At 37.0% G+C, this 22133-nt stretch overlaps 1 protein-coding gene across 16 annotated transcripts in view; it reads right to left on the reverse strand.

Moving 5' to 3' along the window:
• Foxp (forkhead box transcription factor P) overlaps positions 1 to 22133 on the reverse strand; it is a 311646-nt gene that overhangs the window by 250752 nt on the left and 38761 nt on the right. For 2 of the 16 annotated variants that reach the window (XM_077419201.1, XM_077419196.1), the window contains exon 1: positions 15273 to 16745. The exons of 12 other annotated variants lie outside the window; for them this stretch is intronic. The gene's annotated coding sequence lies outside the window, so the exon portion shown is untranslated. Of the gene's footprint in view, positions 1 to 15272; positions 16746 to 22133 lie in introns of those variants that run through there. 2 more of the 16 variants (XM_077419200.1, XM_077419197.1) reach the window with 2 other exon arrangements.

Consider the following 22133-nt stretch of genomic DNA (forward strand, 5'->3'; position numbering starts at 1 on the left):
AAATTTTGAATTTTTGCAAAAATGTTTGTTTATTGTTTATGCTTTAATTTCCGCAAATTTGGAGATATCGAGATATCTATTTCTAATTTTATTATATTTTTCAGTCTTTTTTCTACCCCTATTTCATATATAATTCTTTAAGATTTGGTTGATTAGACTCATCAGCTTTATACGTGATCAAAGGTCCCTAATTTTGCTTCCTCATAGAGGAAGCTTTGTTTTCGTAAAAAAAAATTTTTTTAGTTGCTTTTGCCAATGTGTTCAGAATGTTCTAAAACGTCGGAAAATCGCTATTTTAAAAAATGTCGGTATTTGTGTATGTATGTGTGTATGTGTGTATGTGTGTATGTGCGTGTATGTATATGCCAAATTTACCGAAATTTCTATAACTCCAGAACTAATTAACCAAATCTTAACGAATTGTATATGAAATAGGGGTAGAATTTTCCGGGGAGTACTATAGAGTGTATAGTTTTTTGTTACCGATTTTCTGGAAACCGTTTTTTTTATTTTTCTAATTCTTAAAATAGAAATAAAAATAAAATGTTCGCATATCATTTACCGCGCTTGGTTCTTGGTTAGTTCGTTTTCTATATTCATATATTAATTTATATCAATATAATTTGTATTAACTTAATTAAAACTCAATTATATTAATATAACTTAAAACATAATTGTGTATATTCAGTTATTGTTTTAATCTAAGAATTTTTTTAATATTTCGATTTGGGTAGCGAATTGATATTATATAGATCGTAAAATATTTTTATTTTACTCCTATCTAGCTTGGATACATAGCAAAACACGTCACAAAAAGTGCAACTTTAATTTCAAATTATTTACACTTTTACAGATAACTTTGAGTTAACTTTCGTTTTTCATTTCTGTTATATGTTTTAGTAAAAATATTTTATTTAAGACTCTCAGAGATTACTAGATGCGCATCGCTATCAAAGTAAAAGATATATATTCATTCTGCAGTTCTTCAAGAAATTTGAAATGCTTTGTTCACGTTTAATATACTTTGAAAAATAATTGTTGTGCAACTACTTTTAAAAAACAAGTAAATTCGTTAAGATTTGGTTAATTAGTTCTGGAGTTATAGAAATTTCGGTAAATTTGGCACATACACACATTAGAGTTGAGAGACCTGTATATGTATAAGACCGTGATCTTAAGACATCACTTCCTCTATGAAGAAGCTAAGTGCAAATTTCTAATTTGCACTATTTTTTTTACTTGTTCTTCACTTATGTGACAAGCCATTACAAAAAACATCTAATTATTTTATATAAATATAAAACAAAGGCACACACAGATCGTACATCTTTAAACACGACACACTTATATTAAACCTTTCCGATCGGCGACGATAAACGGTGGATTTATGCGTCCGCATAATTTGCATGTATAAATCCATGCGTGTTATTTCATAAGCATAAATCTTTGCCAGTGTAAGGTATTATACGTACGCTACGCACATGAATTTGCAGGCGTCGAAAGTGTACCGGAACAAAAAGATCCTAAGAGAAATTGCGTGGTGAACTGAACGCGTACGCATACGTAACGCACGTATACGTTTGTTTCCGTGCGTGCGAGTGAATGTATCGGCGCGCACGGTGAGATGACGTAGCGCAGGAACGCAACGCTTAGTCTCGCATAGAAACGTGCCCACGTGCGTGCGCGTGAACACACGCACGTGATTTCCGAACCAGTATTTCGGTGCGCGTATTATAGTTTTACGATATTTTCACGCTGCGTGCGCGCGCGCGTTAAGTACACTCAACCTGAAGCATGTCAGGACGCAGTTATTCGTTTGAAATTGCCGGTCGCTATAGTCGGACTTGAGCGCAATTGAACGAGCACGCTCGAAAATAATGCGAACGTGTGCGTGGGTACGCACACGTCACCGATGATGACGCGGAGTGTTCCTTAAACCCGCTGAAAGAAACACCGGTTGAGCCGGTTCTGACGCAGAAAATCAAAGAAAATCGAATTAAACTACCCAAGCAGCATTTTTTCGGTTAACTTTCCGACTAAGGACTACTTTTCTACTAATCACAACGTTGTAAGCGGTTCAAGAAAGTTATAAAATGTAACTTATAATTACTAACGTTTTTTGGACGTTGTCTAAACGTTAAAATTACGACGTGCTTTTTTATCACTTTCCCAACGTCAAATTCGAAACAGTTTAAGTCCTATTACCCGACGTTAAGATATTTAACGTTCGCCTGACGTTATACTCTGCACTACACTTTTCGAGCGACTTCAATACGTAATTCCCAACGTAAACCAACGTTTTGTTATCAAACGTTGTAAAACGCTAACGTTGTGAAACGTCGCCTGTGGTCATTTCTGACTGACGTTAAGAAATCGCGAGAAATGGTAACAAATTCTGCCTAAAAAAATGTAGAGCAGATTACTGCTGCGTCAAGCGGGCATCGTCGACGGCAATTCGCGGCGTCGTGCGTGAGCTATGAGGACTATGCGACGAATGTTGACGATCCACGGCCGAACCGGTCCATTTCATCTCACGCGGTTATCGTCGCGTCGTCGGGAAACAACGCGCGCGCGCCGCGCGGTTCACAGCTCGAGAGCGCGTTCGCTCGGCTGCACGGCTGCCATAACCATGCTCTAGATCACCATATAGATGGTATTGCATAGGTCGGATTTGGTTAAGATATACGACTCATTCGAAAATCTAGTATAGAATTTTCAACTAATTAATACTTTATCGACATGTTAAGTCAGTTTGGCGACCTTGTTAAGACTTTTAGTCAATATAGGTACAATTTTGCCTACAGTGGTATACTACTTAGTTTGGAAAAGTCGGAAAAAGTTAATTATTTTATACGAAAAGACAAATTTTAGTAGAATTTATCGCACCTTTTACTACGTAAAGTTTGATATAGTGTGGAACGCTGACTTCGCCATTTTCATTCCTCAAAGAGGAAGGCAAATAATCCGCCATTTTCCAGTATATTTAGATTTAAATTTTTTAACGCACTTTATTAACAATTTAAAGCATTTATATAATATCTGTTGTTAAAGTTTTGACAACATATTTATCTTAAAAGTAATTTTGATGAAAAAAAATTAAAATCTACACTTTGAAAAATTTAGTTATTTATTAGAATATTTAGTAAATTGGAATATTTTAGAAAAGATTCGTCTAATTTTGACCTATCATTTCCACATTTATCAATAAAGTGGGTTTTGTTATACAATTTCAGTGCTGGGTTCGTGTATTTATGGCAAAATTACAATAGTATCAAAGACTGCGCAAACTATATTTTTCCTATAAAGCCATTTTATTTGTGCCAAATTGATAAGTACGTATTATGATACATTTATTACACCAATGCCGTCATATGGTTTGAATGGAAGCACGAAAACTACACCTAAAATGTACGTTGTGAAAAAATAACCTCAGGTCTAGCAGAGTGTACAAAATCAAAGTTTACATACCAACGTTAAAACTGGTGGAAAAAATGTAACCTCAATTTAACTTATATAAGTCGGATTCCAACGTTGGTACAACCTAAATTTGATTCCCCAAATTAGTGCAAAAGAGGGTTGAAACGACGTAGCAAAAACGTTGGATACCAACGTTAAGTGTGTTTATCTTAACGTCGGGCGGACGTCAAAATGCTGCTTGGGTACGTTCTGCATTGTTCCGAAACATCCTCGCACCAGCATCCTTGATGCCGAAAAATAAACTTATTGATATTATATGTATAAATATATAAGCAGATGAATAAGAGACGATACGGAATGAATCACACTGGTAGCATTAAAACAAGATTTTCGGTTTATAAATACTATAATATGTTTTTATTTCTTTAATACCATAATATAATGTGTTGCAAGGAAGATTTAATGCAATATCTGACAAGCTAGCAAATGTTCAATGTTTCCTGCTTGAAGCGGAGACGAGGTAATTTCACGTTGTATAATACACACATACACACACACAAAAGCAAATTAATCTTACTCATGCTCCACGGAAGAAAATGAATAGTGCAAGAAGTACGAAAGATACAAATTCAAAGGTCGTTTGCCCCAATGACCAAGTTTTAAGTCTTTTAATGAAAGGTATCCCCGGTCTAAACTTGTTTAGATATGTAACGGACATGTTGCACAACGGTAAATCCTTGTAGTTGAATTAAGTGCACGTCATTATGACAAATAGATTACACCTGGAATACTATATAGGTGCATGCGATATTACGGACATCATACTGACTCATATAATGAAAAAATTGTAAAAGCCTAATCGAAATAATATTCTGCTGATTAATTAGACTTATACTGCAAGCTGACGCAACGAGGTATACATATTTAATCATAATGCAACACTGCGAAACTTGATAATTAAAAAGATTCTTATCAATAAAGCAAGATCACATGGAAAAGTATCACAAGCCGCGTTCGGAGTTTAAAATAGATATTATATTATTATGCGACAAAACTTTATCGCTTGTAAAAAGGAATATTGAAGTATAGGTACATGAAAAGTTATAATTATTACTATCTTTTATCTCGCATGTCATAGTTAAAGACAGCTTTAAGATATCAGAGAAATACTTATATATATTTATATATACACATTGGACATATATAAAATTTATTTATTTCGTAAGGTTCTTAGACTCACATGTGATACTTTTTCCGATGCTTTGTAATGACGTACTAAAGAGTTTAATGTTTCAAGGACCGTTTAAGGGGATGGACGTTTGTACTACACGATTAAGGTTCGGAAGGATCGGTGTTGCAACATTGAAAAGCCCTGTTTATAACTGTGCACTAGAATTACTCCGGAACTGGAATTTTGTCCAACGTAAAGTGCCTCTCGTCAAACTCTCCGCGCGCGACAAAAAGAAAGCGAAAGTGACGCGGGACGACGATTCGACATTTTTGCCGTCAAGTGTACGTATGTGTGTGTGTGTGTGTGTGTGTGTGTGTATGTGTGTGTGTATGTGTGTGTGTGTGTATGTGTGTGTGTGTGTGCGTGTGTGCGCAGTGAGTGGTGGGTGTGCGTATTCGTGTGCCCGGGTTTCGTTCCTCCCATCCGGTTAAAGCAGAACAAAATAAAAGGTGAAACAAAGCGGAGTACGTTTTCCGAGGGAGTTTCATAATACCTTCTTGAATAGAGACACCGCGGGATAGCCTTACACGCGCATTTATAATGTGTATCCACGCGCTCGCGCGCCCGCACGTTCGCGCAAACAATGAGTTTACCTTAAAGCTTGGGGAAAAATGCGGCGCGGCTGGTGACACGTGGTAAGCCCGGAAAATCGACTGCAACACGCACGAGCTGCTACTTCGTTCGGGTTTATGTTGCGGGAACTATTGTTAAGAGTTTCCCTCAAGTGGGAAGAGAGAGGAGGGGGGAGGAATACTTTCCTTGATATTGTTATCGAGGACCTCGCGAAAGAACGAGTATTAAATAAAATTAACAACTCCATAAATAAGCATGAAAATGAAATATCAAATTATATATTAAAATAATCAATTAAAGTTACATGATAACTTCTCACCCACGACATATACAGAGATAATAAGCATTAAATAAACAAAGCTGATAATGTCGCTAAATGTCAATTATGTGAAAACATAATTTATTACCTCAAATTCGAGTTTTATTCTGAAATAAAAATGTTATTAACACGTGAAATGTATAACACATTTAATCACATTTGATATAATTTTATGATACTATTATAAATATCTTTTTCTCGACTATAATTTAGAGCAATTAGCTTTTTTTTATTTACTTTAAAAGATATTAGTCTTCAATCACAATTCTATCAAAGTAATATTTTCATAATATATACAGAATCCCAGATAAACTCAAAAATGTTTTTGAAATAATGTCACAAATGTAGAATCAATTTCTTCCTAAATTTTCCAAAAAGATTTAATTATACGAAAATGTCTTACTAAAAATAAAGACGTTTCACAGATTTACATCCAAAGTTGTAAATAAATATCATTTCGTTTCTCGGTTAAGTTCAGTTTGAATTAATAAAAATTTTATTTAAAACTTGTTTACAAAAAAATTAACATCAAATATTTAAAAATTAAAGATATTTTCGATTATTTTACAAGCAAAAATTATAAATCGACTGCAAGTTGTAAATAAAATTATATTTAATATCTTTTAGTAGTTCTCTCTCTCTCTAAAATTATTTTAAAATTGACTGTAACAAAATGCAAATAAAAAAAATATCAATTAGAACAAGGTTCAAGGTAAATTATAAATTATAGCATATATTTTTCGTAAAGCATTTAAAATACGGGCAGCTTTGGAGAGCGTTCTGTGACGCCATGACTTTATTTTCAGCTTATATTGATTGGTTTAGTATTCCCACAGGTAATACCAATACCAATACTCAGGTCATCGAACTTTGAATATCGAACATTGATCTATTACATCTCTCCAGATTAGTTTCTATGATGAGAATGTGAAAAATGTAAAATAAAAAGTTTCTGAAGCCCTGGAGATTTGAAAATTAGATCATTTGTATTCCTTGTTATAGGAACTCCAATTTTTTTGTAATATATTGTTTGCCGTAAAAAAATTGTAATATTATTCCTCACGAGAAATGTAGATGTGTTTGAAATATAATTCATATAAATTTTGCCGCAACGGTGCATAATTAATTACGACTGTCATACATCAGATATGTATGATAATTAGTATAGGTATATAATTTATTTTCTATATATTTTAATACACGCCTTTTTTGATTTAGGAGATTTTCAGACAAACGTAATTTAATATAAAGATGACTTTTAACAAAAAAAAACATAGAAAATAAGGTTGATTATAAAATAAAATTTCAGGCAACAGAAGAAAGGCAGTGTAAAATATATTTTTATTTGCCAGTTTTTCATATACATATATAGATATACAGGTATATCTGTATATGTATATACAAATATAACATTTTGCAAATATAAATATATAATTTTCTTCTTTCGGTCTAGGACGAATATAGTCACAAAACGAGATATATATTTCAGATATGCATAAAGATACATTTTCCTTTCGATACTCACGAACCAATAAGACCGATCAATGAGTAATTTCATACATTTTGATTTATGCATATACGCGAAGAGTTAACTCACAAACTTAGCTGATTTCTAAAATCGTTCGTAAGATGTATAAAACATCTCTTGCCTATACGTCATTCGCATCAAGGAACATCGCACCGTGGGATTTATTCCTAACTCCTTGCTCTCTAAATACCGTGAAAAAAAATGCTATACTGCAACGCAATACGAATTAATGAGAGTCGAGCGGGAGCGCTGGGAGCGTGAACAGACGACACAAATCGAAAGTCGTTCCACTCGAAGTTTGAATAGCGTGCCTGCTTTGTTTGCGAGTCGAAACGATGCAGGAACACAAACGATTAATCTCCATTGAAAACAAAAAAGAAAGGAAGCGTTTAGAAATGCGTGCGAACTCCACGCGGGGCTCGACATCGCACCGAGGCGCGATTGCCGGCTATTTATACGAACGCGACTCTGTAAATCTCGCGCTTCAAATGACTGGCCGCGGATTTTATCAGGCAGCATGATTTTATTTATAGAAAAGCGATGATAATTACGACTACGAGGCATGTGAGACACGCGCGACATGGCATGATTTGTCGATATATACGTAATAGATAGTGTCGCCAATAAATAATTTTGATATTACCGCTTTGTTGAAAGCAGCGACCGTTTAATTACTCGTATAGCATATAGATACTTGCGTGATGCTTACAAGATATAAACTTCAACGTTAATTTACAACTGTGAATCAAGGCAATTTTTAATTATTAAAAAACAAAACGTGAAATGTAGGACAGAAATCGTGTATTTAAATTTTTAGGAAAGTATCTTTTAACGACCTTAACGAGAAATATCACGTATCGAATGTTTACGCCGTTACGCTTAAGAAACGCATCTCTCGCAAGTAATAAATGAAACAATCGGGTATTCACGCTTTATCATCGTGAAGGCAAAAATAAGGATAAAAATTAAATTAATTGAATGGCAGTGCATCACGGTGAAAGCGTATTTAAAAGATAAAACATTCGAAAAATAAATTTAAAGAGGCAAATTAAAAAAAATTGCAAATTGAGAAAAATACATGATATAAAACAGCATGGAGAAAAAAAATTATAAATTTTGCTAATTTTAAATGTAAAATATATAAAAATAAAAATATAACAGCAAAATCCAAAACATTTTTATTTGACATTTTTATATTCAAATGCGTTTTCATGAAATATAAAGAAGCAGTAAAAGATAAGGATCAGCAAAATCTTTTCTTCGTTATAATAATCCGAGCGAAATTAATTAATCTCCATAATAGTAACATCGAAACAATTATAGATCTAATACGAACGTTTACAAGTAGCATTTTACTTAGGTCCATTCAGGTCAATCAGCCTCTCAAAATAGTCCTTTAAAAATTTAGCAATCTATCGGAATTCTCGACTATCAAACGTTAAACTTCTAATCTAAACTAGTTAGCGCAAAAATAGCCTAGCCGCATCGCGAAGCGCGGCGACAGCTGCGCTAATCCCACGATCGCGAAACACATTCACGGATTCGCGCGCGTACCACGCCGTACACGGCGATCGAACGCGGCCAAAATACGATTTTTCGCGCGGCCTTCGTGAGAGGCGAGAGAGAGAGATCGCGGCTAGCCGCAGGTGCCATTCGCGCACAAGCTTTGCACAGCTGATTCTCGCGCGCGGCCGGACCGCCGCGCCAGCTGAGAGTCAAGTTCAAGTCAAGGTCAACCGCGGAAAACGCGAACCGTGGCGCGAAAGAGAGGAACGCGCCTGAATCCCCGTGCGCGCGCGATTTCCCGGCACAATCGACACGCGGCGCGAAGTATCCGCGCGCGCGCTGTCGCAGGGACACGCTTTAATAACAACGCGTTGTTAACAACAGCCCGACAATAGTTTCTTTTGATAATACGAACCGCATATGGCATGGCGTGGAGTGGCGTGGCGTGGCGTGGCGTGGCATAGCGCGCCGCCGCGCCGCGGGGCTTATGTGTGTATGCGGCAGCAGTCCATTATCGTGGCAGTTCAATGAAATCTTTAAACGACCGTCTCTCTTCATTCCGCCTGTATCAGTTGTTTGCACGATGCTGTTTGCGTCGTTGTCGCTGTAACGAGCTTTTGTTCGCCTGATGCGTGCATTTTTTTTTGCTCCTCACCGAGTGACAATACCTCCCGTCGAATTTGCATAAACGTGTCTCTCTTGACGCGCGCGACATAGAAGTTGTCCGTTAAACAGGACATATTGAGGTTTCACGCGGTATTAACCTTTCTCCACGCGTTTTTCCGCGAGCTTTTCAATAGAGATTATACTTGAACGATAAAATTATGTAGGAATATATATATGTGAAATGTTTAATAAAATTCATTTGCGTCAGAACAGATACAAAATAAAGAATCAATCATATAAAGACGCAAAATATCATATCTAATGTCTTGTTATTTTTAACGCAGTATATCACGAATAATTAATAACAAATATATTACAACGGATATATTAGGCAGAAATATATATTAATATTTCGTCTGGCAAATAAAAAAAATGTTTTTAACTTGATTGAAACTGCAACTTGTCAGATAATTACACGCAGAAAACTTCAGAATAAGGATAGATGCACGAAAGCGTAAGTCTAATGTGTCCATCGACGTTTTTAAACTTTATTACTGTCATTATCAGTAGCGAAGAACGTTATACGGTAGCTAACAGCAACGTACATACCTCCATCCTCGACAAACAATTCAAGATGGTAATTTAGCAAATTTGTTACACTGGTAAATGCATTTGCAGCTGACGCAGTATTGCAATGCAAAATGCCGACATGTTGTGGCAATTGCAGCATTGAAGAAAGTTTTTGCGGTCGTTCAGCGATTATAATGTGTTATATGTGCGTCAATGGTTTATACTCGAATATCTTCATGTCATCTTTCATTCCTATTTGCGCGTTTAGATTTATCCTTATAACTTTATTACCTTCATTGTATACAGCTATTTTCCGTTTATAGTGCTTTTGCGTAGAGGCATTGTGAGTGTACAGTATTACGTATGATTTTACAATATATTTTTGTTGGCGCGTGCGATATTGGCCGTAGACGATAGTTCATTATAAATGATTACCACTATTTCCTTAAGCAGCTTATAATTTGTTAAATATTACAAGAAAATGATATTGTTGTATTAATGTCAATTATTAGATATTATATCATTTTCTTAGGTATTAAAAATTTTCTTCCTTTATATATTTGCAACGGTTTATTCAAAATCTTCTAATCAGAATATGATTTTTTATGTCATTATAATTACATAAGCTGTTCTTGCAAAGAGATAATTTAAAAATTTCAAGATTAGAGCATACTTGCATCGCTATCACAGTAATTCGTTAACAAAGCGCGTCAGTGGATGACGAAATATTACAAGATAATTTAATTTATTTGACATTTATTAAACATTTTTTAATTTCTTTCAGTAAATTAAAAAATGTACGGTAAAAAGCAAATAAAAATTTAATTAGTTATAAAAGCGTAACTGAAGAATGTCTATAAGTTAAAGAATCCAAGAGTAAAAAGAATCTTTAATTCCATAGATTGCGCACGATTTTTGAAATTCCACGACAAAGTTACGAATCTAATGTTGCGGTAAAACAATTTGCTTTAATGCATCGATTATACGTGAAGAGCAAGACGTAGATCCCCCCACGTCTCCCCGGTGAACGGTGCAACATAATTCCAACAGGAAACAAATTCCTACATTTCATGTATTGTGAGCTAATGCTTGATACTTATCGAGGTAAGAAAGTAATGAAGTTTAACGGGAACCGCGGCGAGATGAACGCATACGAAATACACTATGCTCCGTGTGTACATGATGGAGGCAATTTTATTTTGCATGCGAATGGGCCCAATCATTCCGCAATCCAGCTAATTCGAGAAATAATTGCGAGAAACGACGGCAATTCCTCAACTCCGTGACAGAGTTTTGAATGCGCGGCGCAGTCTCGCGGTTTTCCCCGTTATTCGCTTCACCTTACTAGTTGACGCACAGCTTGGCTATAAATAACCATCTGTTTACTCGTTGCTGCTCGCAAGCACTTTTTAATGCATCCTACTCCCCGCGAAGGTCTGAAAGTACGGACTGAACAACGTATGTGTATACGAGATATCACGACAATGCAAGGTTGTAAAAGCGGGAAAACCCGCTCCAATTCATATACGAGCGCTGGAACGCGTTGGAAATATTATTTCCGCGCGCAATCGTTCACTTGAGATAGGAGAATCTATTGTACTTTTATTCATATTACAACACACGCATTTTATTGTGCTTAATTTAATTTTCATAATCATCGTCAGAAAATTCCACGTTATTTTATTCCAAGACAAGACGTGTTATTCTAAGGTAATACGAACTCCGCCGTAAAATTACATGACACGTGGCTATAAACAAAATAAGATTAACTTCTTATCTTCAGCTATAAAACGATCGTAACTTGGAGCAACTAATGGAAACCTACTTTAAGTAATCTTGGTTCTGTTAACACGGGGGAATCGTGCGCGCGAACACTTTATACATGCTACGTGTATGTTTATTTGAAAATTATTATCGGGCGGTTATAGTTCTAATGCTTATCATCTATAATATCTTCATGACAATTTCGACTTTACGCGCGTTATTACACGATGCAATAAATTTTACACGGCTAGCAGCGAACTAATATGAAGTTTTAATAATCCCTAATGATAAATTAAACGTAAAAATTGCTCTTTTTTAATTTCTCAAATATAAGCAAATTTAGAAAAATTAGAAAAATTACCGTAGGAACAAGTGTTCAGTTTGTATCGATACGTTTCAGCAATTGAAATAGAGAAGCAGCAAGACAAAAAATTCGTTTAATCGCGTTAGATAATTGCATTAATCACAAACGTGATGACAATTATATCCCGAAGATGGATACTTTGCCTCTATTTTCCGAATATTTATTATTTAACGCTAATGTGTTAATCCGTTTGAATCATTCCCCAAACGAACAATAACTGTCTTTCACAAAGATTGATCACGATTGAGAAGTAACAGTTTTAATTTGACGTTTGAATGTTTGACCCTGTGTATGGACGTTGGTACAATAAATAATTACGGACAATTTGCGGGGCTCCGCGTTTCCAGACAAGACTGCAGGCACGAATTTCGCCGATTAATCGTCTGGCACGAATCGTTAAACTGTTCAGATTCGATCAACGAGATCAAATCGACGACCGATCCAATTAAACGTTTTCTCCCATTGCGCGCTTGAATCAAACTCCTCGCCCGGTGATCGATCCGGCTGACGCGGCGGGATCGATAGTTAAAACGTTATTAAACAGTCCCGCAATAGTTTATTAAACATCAATATAACGTGAAGAGGGGTAATTGTGCGCGAGTTTTCGAATCTTTTAATATTACAATAAGCGTTGCATATATTCGACACGTATATTTTTCTGCTGTATAAATCTATTGTATAATGACGCTTGTCTGTACAGTATTCTAGTTCTTTCAATTTTTCCTTAGTTTTCCTCGAATTTAACAGTTTTTCTTCACGCGTTATCGTATTCGAATTAAAATAATTTTAATCGACACACTATTGTAATTTATTTACGCCAATTTTACCATTTACTTATTTTATTATAAGTATTAAAAATCTAAAGATCTGTTGCGAGAAATTATTTTAGCCTAGAGAAAATGCCGGGGGAGAACAATTTATTCATTGCAAAATCTATTTGAAATCACTTTGTTCTACTCGAAATTAACCGCTTGACCACGTCAAGCTATAATTATTGCGGATTATCTAATTATATAATCGATTTTTGCTGTCACAACTAAGATTAGGCTCAATTAATCTTACGCAATAATTTCTATGTAAGAATTCCTTTGCTCAGTGCATATAGATTTCACAATCGCGCATTCAACCTTTGACCCGGTGTATTAACGTATATTTTCTTGTAGAAGGCAAAGAAAGAGTGGTTGAAGGCTTTTAAAGGAGATCCGAACGTTCGTTCCGAACCGACCAATTAAACGTATTTCTTCTAATACGCTCGAATCGAACGCACGACACGTCCATCGAACTCCAATTGATTAAACTGTCATACATCGTGCACGTGCGTATACGCACATATATTCCACGTGTTGCTGCACTCCAGATTCCGTAAACGGCGCGAGAATATGGAACGGATTAAAGGTACCATGCACAGTAAACAGCTGCTTACGTAATAATTTACTCGACACAATTATTAGTCCAGAAAAATACTACAATAATATTGAATATATTGATTATATGTTAGTTCAGAAGAGAATGTTTTTGTCAAATCTCATCATAATATAAATACGCGAATTTATTTTTAAATATTGAAATCTTAAGAGCAACTCGAAACAGATTTTGCAATTATAACAACTCGGGTAAATAAATAAATAATTACAAGATTCAGTGCCATGCAATCTGACGTGCTTTTTCGAGACTGTTTTATATTATTAAGGGTCAGATGAGAGAATTCAATTCATATTAATTCGCCCGAGTTCTAAAAAAAAAAACGAGCTGTCGTATCATCAAGCTCCCGTTGCTGGAAACAGCAATTGTTCCTAAGAAACAAGTAGCTGGCTTGCATTAGTCAGATATTCTTATCTGGGAATAATGTTTCTGCTCCATTCGACACTTTCTTCCCGCGCTCCGGTTTATATAGACGGTGCAACGCGCGCGACGCGGTAGATTCGCACGAATCGGACGGGTTTCGAATTGGCAGGCGGACAGGCGATGGTCAGAGGATGTCTCTCGCGGGGATAATTAATTGGCCGCTCTTAAATTTGGAATACCCGGAAAGGTGTTTGTAGGCTCGACGATTTATGAGCGCAACGTAGTCGTGATAATGAGCGGATAATGGACGTGCCGAGAGCAGAGTTTTCTTAAAAGGAGGCGCTCGATCGCGCGAGCGAGCAATTAGAGAACGTGTGCGTATATAGCGTCTCATAAATCTTAATAAAAGCCGCAAGTAACGATTGCTCACACACGGTTTGCCGCAAGAAGATAATGATTCACGCGAGCGGCCGCCAATACGCGCGGATAATTCCTCCGTTAGGTTACTCGCCGCGCTAACAGCGATTTCCATTTTCTCGACGACGCACGTCGATCGCCGGGGACAATCGTCGCGCTCCTAAGGAAACATTATTATCACATTCTGATTTCTTCGTGTCACGCTGATCGAGTTCACGGTTACGAAATTGCGAATGGCCGTGTTATAACATTGTGTGTTCCACACGTATCGCGAATTTCGGCGCCGCGCGATTACGTTTCACCGTGTGATGCACTTGACGCAAAAGAGCAAGGTTCTCGCGTAATCCATGGCCTTTATATGTTTTATTGACATTTAAACCGGAAGCAAATAAGCACGTTTTGCTAACTCGCGGCGGTTACACCGTGAACTGCTTTAGATAACTTATCAATTATCTCGCTCCACGAGAGGACGTTAAATTACATTGTAGCGTTCGGTACAGTACACAAGAAGAATATAAATCACAGTATTGACGATTACTTATAGAAAAAAGTAGCGTGATAAATAATATTTTTACATTTTCTTTCTCTAAACATAATTGACTGAAGAGGTGTCTATTTTAACAGCTAATATTATATGCTGTCTTGAATATTTTACTAATATTTAACAATCATGATTTTAAATAAAACGATATTTATAAAATTTTTGTCAAAGCGAATGTAGGCCTCGTGGCAACATGCTCGTCAAAATCAATCGATCAAAACATGCACGCTGATCGTAACCTTTTGGCACCGACTACATTGGCAGGCTATTCGATAACACGTACGTAACCAGAGAAATCGCCTTTAGCATCAACAATAGTTAGCATCCGGTCGGCCGACATTAAAACTCTCTCAATTCGAAAAGACAGCGAGACTGAGGGCCGATATCACAGTCTCCGATTAACGTGATCCTCCGATTAAACTCACTCTGCATCTCTTTCTAACTGTCCCCCTAGAAAGACTGTGATATCGGCCCTCTCAGATCAAAACAGATTATTCCTATATATGGTATAATTTGCGTATTTATGCTGCTAAATAGTGATTGTGTCAGAGTTAATATAGTATTTTGTCGTTTGTCTTAGGTGTTTCGAATAATGACGCTTGAGTTGTAACCAATCGCAACGAAATGATAATTCATGTAAAATACACTTACCGATTTGCCTGAAACGTGCGAAACGTGTGATTATTTTACCCGGAAATGCGTATTCCTCCTCACTTTATGCAATACTCACTCTTTTTCCGCAATCACAAACGACGCGTAACGCACCGTGTCACTCTGACGCGCTAAATAATTACAAATTCGTCTATTGCTCGTTAACGAATCCTCCTCTTTTGCACGTCGTACATTATATATTGCACTTTGTTAACACGCTGCGACTGTCGTTGTTCAACAACTTGATATTACAAAATATTGCACAAAAATTAATGCCTGCTGTATTTTTTTTTTGCATCGAAAAATTATATACACTCAACAGCCCAAATATTTCCTCGAATTTTTATAATTTACGTCAGTTGGCATCAATGATTGTGATTTTGCGTTTCTTATTATTTAAAATTAGCGTAAAAAAGAATTATCCAAGTGTAAAAAGATTGTCGGTAAATGCAAATTATAATACGAGTAAAGCGCGAGTTAAACAGGAACTGATGAATGTATGTCGAGAAGAAATGACGGACGTGCTGCTTTTGAACTGGCCGCGGCAATCACTCCATTATCATAACTCATCGTGCTCCGATGTAAAGTGTCATCGTGTAATTTTCTTCTGACTAGAAAAACTGTCACCCATTTAGGTTAGGCGATATCCAATTGCCTATGCTTTCCTTATATCCTCATCCATAGATTGCACTGTCACAAAGTTTATCATTGCACCGACACTCACGACGATCATCGACGCACGGGATAATTAATTAGGCAAACGAGTCATTAACTCACGCACACAATCCAATTAACGATTCGACGAATTAATCGTCTCGACACGTCGAGAGACGCGCGCGGTTGACGTTTTCATCGTTGCGCCCGCGCCGCAGCAAAAATTCACGTGTGTTGTACAGCGCGGTATGTTTTATCAACAAAAGCACTGTTCCTCTTCCTCTCCACTTCTCTCTCTCCCATCGCTCATTTTTCCCTCTCTTTTTCTCTCTCTTGACACTGGCGAAACCGGCCGAAGCGAATCCGTCGTGCCGCGCCGAACGGCCGCGAGATCTCTCTCTCTCTCTCTCTCTCTCTCTCTCTCTCTCTCTCTCTCTCTCTCTCTCTCTCTCGCTTCCGAATTTCGGCGGGTTTTCGAATCGAACCGCCGCCGCCGCAGAGGAGGCCGCAGCAGCTCGAAGGATCCGGCGCAGCAGGTACGATCCGCGATCGTCCGGCGGCTCGCCGCTCGTAGCAGCGCGGCGCGCGCGATTTGATAAGTCGGGAACACGCGGAGCCGATGAGACGCGCGACGCGTTATTACTCCTTTCCGAATCGGTCGGAGCGGACGGACGCGCACGGAAAATACGGAGCGCGCAGCGACGACGGACGGACGGACGGAGTGAACGTACACGAGCCCGCTTGACTGTGTGTCTGCCTGGCCGTCTGACTCCTGCCTCCTGCCTGCCTGCCTGCCTGCCTCGTTCGTTCGGCGGCGAACAGCCCGCGGCCCCCACGTTGTTTGTCTCGCGAGTGGCCTGTTTACATGTTGACTCTCTGTTTACGCGTTTTCCGCCCCCCTCCCGTGCCGCGCTGGTCCACGGCTTCCACCCCTCTCGCGACCTGGCACCGCGCAATTCCCTTTCCCCAGTACTCTATCATTCTCCTTCTTCGTCAGTGTCATTGACGGTCTTGTCCCTCTCTCTTTTTCTTTGTCCGCCCCCCCTCTCTCTCTCTCTATCTCTTTCTCTCTCTCTCTCTCTCTTTTTCTGTCGCGACACGAGTATTCGCGATGCCGAATAAAGCCCGTTTTACACTGCCGTGCTGATAAAATTATCGGTATATCCGAAAGATGAATGTGTCTTAGTGAGGAATCGCATGATCCTGTTTGAATCACTTATTTAGATAATCCTCCGAAGTACGTGTCTTCAGAGACAAAATATCGTGATTGCAGAATTATGATATGATGTCTACTACTTTTTATCGCAATGTTTTGAGGTTTAAATTTCAACCGTCGACAATATTTGATTCGGACCGATTCAAAAAAATGACTAATGAAATGTACATTCCGTCTTTCATTATATAGATATTCTTAACTCTACAATTTTAAGTCCAATATTCCAAAGTGATTATCACTTTTTTATCAATTGTGACGCACAAAGTTGCAAAGAGACTATTTTAATCTCTCTATAACTCGAAATACAACGTGATTATCCAGGTTTTATTCTTGAAACTTCAAGTTGATAATACAACATAAAAACCGATTTATCAATTCTGACCGTTCGGTATTTGTTGTTTATTTCTAGAATATATCGGAATGTACAGAATGTCAGCCAAGTAGATATGACCTACATAGGCAAGACTAGACGTAGTTAACTTAGCTAATAAAACAACTGTACTCGTATATCTTATTTTATTTCAAACTCGTTCGATGTTATTTTGATAACTCCGAGAGAGTTTTTTTGCTATTTACTTTGAATTATTCGTTAATAATATAAAAAGAAAAACGAGCGGATAGCTTCTACGTTTTACAGCTTTTTATTCTGGGTATTTAGTACATCACCGTCACATGTCTATGGTCTATGGACATTAGTACAGCTACGTATATTATTTATGTTATATGTGACCGCTAATATATATATCGCTTTACTAATATCCATAGAAATGTAACGGTGACATGCAAAATACCCAAATACAATAATAAAAAGCCGTGAAACAATTATACGGACAATATATATGTCGTCCGTTTTGTGAGCAATCCAGACAGCTGATTTATTAAAAGTTATTTGATTAAGAACCCAAATCGCATGCTTTTCTGAATATTCATTTAAGTTTATGTATATCGATTTCAGTTTTCATAATCAAAAAATATTCATTTACACAATGTGTTTTTAATTAAATTATGCGATATCGCGTAACGCTACTGAGTCAGTAACATTGCATTGGTAAGGCAATGTGTGTGTCCCAATAAAATATAAATACGACGTGTACATATGTGTGTGTATGTGCAAAACGATGTCAAGATAGATGCTTGCAAATTTTATAATTACTGAACGACAGGTAGATAAAGTCGCAGTACAGTCCTTTGCAGTAGTTATGGCAATTAACGAGTAGTTACGTACGTCGACCTCGCAGTAGTTACGGACCGTGCAAGACGGACGAGTTCTAGATGTCGCGCGACTTTTTCCCCGAGATGTACATACACATAAAAGCGCGTTAACAAGATGAATAGATTATTGTATGTACTATAATGCATGCATATGAAACAGCGCGACATTTGTTTCTTAATTTCACATAAAATAAAGAAATATAAAGCGTGGATTGCTTACGTGCTAATGAGTATGAAAAATTGAAGATTTTATCGTGCTCATTTCAGGCGTGACAATTAGTACAATAAAATTAATAAAAACTCGTGAGAGAATTATGTTGAGAAATATGAGAAATATCTATTATTTAGTAGTCCGAAAGTATAAGATGCTTGTTTCCATATCAAAAAATATATTTCTTTCAATCCTAGGCTCAAACAGATCGTAATCGTAAGCTTGTTTGTTATCAGTTAAATGCGCATATAACTGTTATTAACATATTTAGATTATCTATATTTATTTTTTGTATGTACTTTTATACCTATTTTAGCACAAATTCATATTATTTAAACTTTAAACAATAATGAGTGTTGATTTAATGCTATCTTGTTCAACTTGTCCGTCTATACGCTGTTATATTTTTTTTTGTGCATTATTATGAATAAATTAGTAAAGCAATAATAACAATCCGATGATGAATACGACGTAGTTCAATAATCGATAATTATCCAATAATTGTTTGTTATGTAAATCAACCTACACTATCTGGCCAATAAAATATGCATTTTAATCTTAGGAAATGCGCTTCTCTCGCGTTCGACTGTCGATGGTTAAGTTTGCGTGACGAACCTTTAAACTCATCGAGCGGTTTGAAGGCTGAAGCCCGCTTGAAGCGGCGCGTGCCGATGCGTGCGCCTATATTATCAAGTTGACAACGTATGAAACACGTTGTTTACATCTGTGAGCCTAATGTGAGAGATATCTGGTGATATTAATAGATCGTCGTATTAGAGGGACGTCCGTTGCGCTCGCCTCGGCATTTATTGAGGTCGCAACATCGGTAGAAATTATATAATGCGAGGCATACACACTCATTAAATCAGCACGCGACGAGAGAGTCATTTAGCATGCGCGAATTGCCGATATTCTAATTGTTTACAGCTATCCGATATCGTTTACGTAATATATTGGCGTGATTTCTATTGATACGATCGGAATCGCTGTTGATAAGTTTCTGGTATCAGCGAAAATATCTCGGCGTTTTCGGTCAAGAAAAATATAGATTTCTTTGTCCGTAAAAAAAACTACCAGTCTACCCACCGTGAATTAAATTATTCCTGTTAATTTTAAATGTATATCGTGCGTAGTAGATTATTTCGACGTATTGGCACTTTTGTTCGCTTTAAGGATGTTTTACGTATAGCTATATGTAGTATAATTTTGTTTTTTTGATTAAACAGTGTAAAGCTAGTCTCAGAAATTATTCATAAACAACATGTTATCATTGGGACAGAAAAAGCGTAAAAATCGCAATTTTTTCCCATTTTTTACTTGATATTGTTTAAATAAATCATTTAAAAATTAAAAAATATATATATTAACAAAAAAATTTTTTAAACCGTAATTGCAATTCTCGATGTCATAGAAGTGTACCATAAAAATTTTATTCATTTTTACTGTAGATACAGGAGGAGAGATACATATTATGATATTTACATGGGAAGTACATATATCTATATATATAATTTCTGTAACTTTTGAAGCAAATATCTCAGAAACGGGTCGGACAATCGATTGCAAATTTAACACAGGTTTTTGAGATATATAAGTGCACAAATTCTGTAAATTTCAGCTTCATCCCTTTATTTTGACATAAGCGATATACATCCTTAAGCCACGTCAATTTTTGAAGATGCGACACGATTCTCCAATAACTGATTGCGCAATCAGTCATCATGGCACTCTGGTTTTTATGTGTCAACGAATAAAGCTCCTTTTTAAAACCATATCCGCGGAAAAGTGGAAGTCAGTAGGACGACAGTGGACTGGTTAAGATCCTCACGGTGATTGTAATTATAGAAATACGTAAGATGATCCAGCATTTATTATCGAAGCAAAGTGAGCGATACAATATGAAACTGTCTGATCAAATTAATGACCAACATTCAAAGGTCGTTAAAATGATCGTCATTAAATGGAGCGTAACTTTTCTAACGATTATTTCAATTTCTACTATTTGCGCTCTATTTAATTTAGCGACAATATTAATTTTTTTATAAAAAGAATTATAATTTATTAAGTTTTACTTCACTAATATAGTATTTATTTTTTTTTTGTTAATAGTTAATATAATTTCTGTTGCACAGAATAAGAGTATTATTTTACATATGTTTTATTCTTCATAACATTCGCCATTTATTTATATCGCATATCACATATGCGTCTAGAAATGATAAAATTAAGTAATATTTAGCATGTTAAAATAATTTAATAATAAATTAATCGATATTAATCTTGCGATAATCATAAAAAAATAAAGGCACTTCATGTTTCCAGTGGTTTTACATAACTGTCTAGTGTATATAATTAATATAAATATCATATTCATAAACTGAGAGATAAACTAACTTGCTGCTAGGTATATCAGTGATTAAAATTCACGCAGCCAGCGGTCGCAGAGAGTTGCGTGCTTAATGCTTTCTACAATGTTCTCATTTAAGTTCCGGCCGTTCATTTGATCGCAAACGGAAAACGGTTGATCGACGATGCTGATGAGGCGCGGATTTCGCTGTAAAGCGGACTTTAACCTCCTCCCACGAATCGCCATGGTCCGCTGCCTTCGTCGGTCTCACTTCCTCACGTTTTCTGCGTTCGCCGCGAGTGTGACAGTGCCGTATGAATGCCCTGACTTTCGTCTTCGCACCTCGGCACCGCGCGACTTCTTACATCAGTGTCAGCCTTAGCGATGATAGACTCGCGCGGATGACGTCTCCACGGCGTTTTCGTTCTCTCGACTCTCGCAATTAATTGTTCAAACGATACTCGGAGAGCGCGTTGATTGATCTGTCATAATTATTACGATTCATCCGCGATCGAGTACAACACGATCTTTAATCGAAACTGATGCGATAGCCCGACAAGTACTCCTCCAAGTGATTTCTCAGTGCGATATAAATTGCATTCTCGATACTCAACAACGATCCATAGTCAAATTAAGGCGCGCCGAGTTTCCCTAACCGTTTCATATATAAATATATTTTGTAAATTTATGATAAATGTTAATTAGTTAGTCAAAGATCTAGCAACTGCTCAACACAAATCTAAACGTGAATAAGCGCAAACTGCACACAACGCGTTACGGCTTGTTTCACGAAGTTGGAATACATACTTTCTAACAGTTAACATTCCTTTTACTCGAACTCGAAAAGTAGTAATCGGATAAAGTTGCATCATATACAGGTGTGGTACCAATCTGTCACCCATTATACTATCGTAATACCGAAACATCTTCTCTCCGCGGCGCGGAACATACTTGAATATCATTTAATGCGCCTTCATCTTGTTCTCCGAACGGCGCGGCGGCGGCGCGGCGTCATCGGACTAGCATGACTGTTCGAACACGTGGATCGTGATGAACCTACGCAGACTGTACACACATTTGCCTTGCCCTCGCCGTCTCACTTTTTGCCCCCACCATCGCTGGGATGTCTCGTCTCATCCACAGCGGCGAGCAGCCGCTTGATACCTCTGCCCACATGGTTTATTTACTTGATCTTGCGTTAACGCACGTTTTCCTCGACAC

The sequence above is a fragment of the Temnothorax americanus genome, unplaced genomic scaffold (assembly GCF_048541705.1).
Source record: "Temnothorax americanus isolate GAGA-0224 unplaced genomic scaffold, ASM4854170v1 Scaffold52, whole genome shotgun sequence".
In the NCBI taxonomy this organism is placed as follows: domain Eukaryota; kingdom Metazoa; phylum Arthropoda; class Insecta; order Hymenoptera; family Formicidae; genus Temnothorax; species Temnothorax americanus.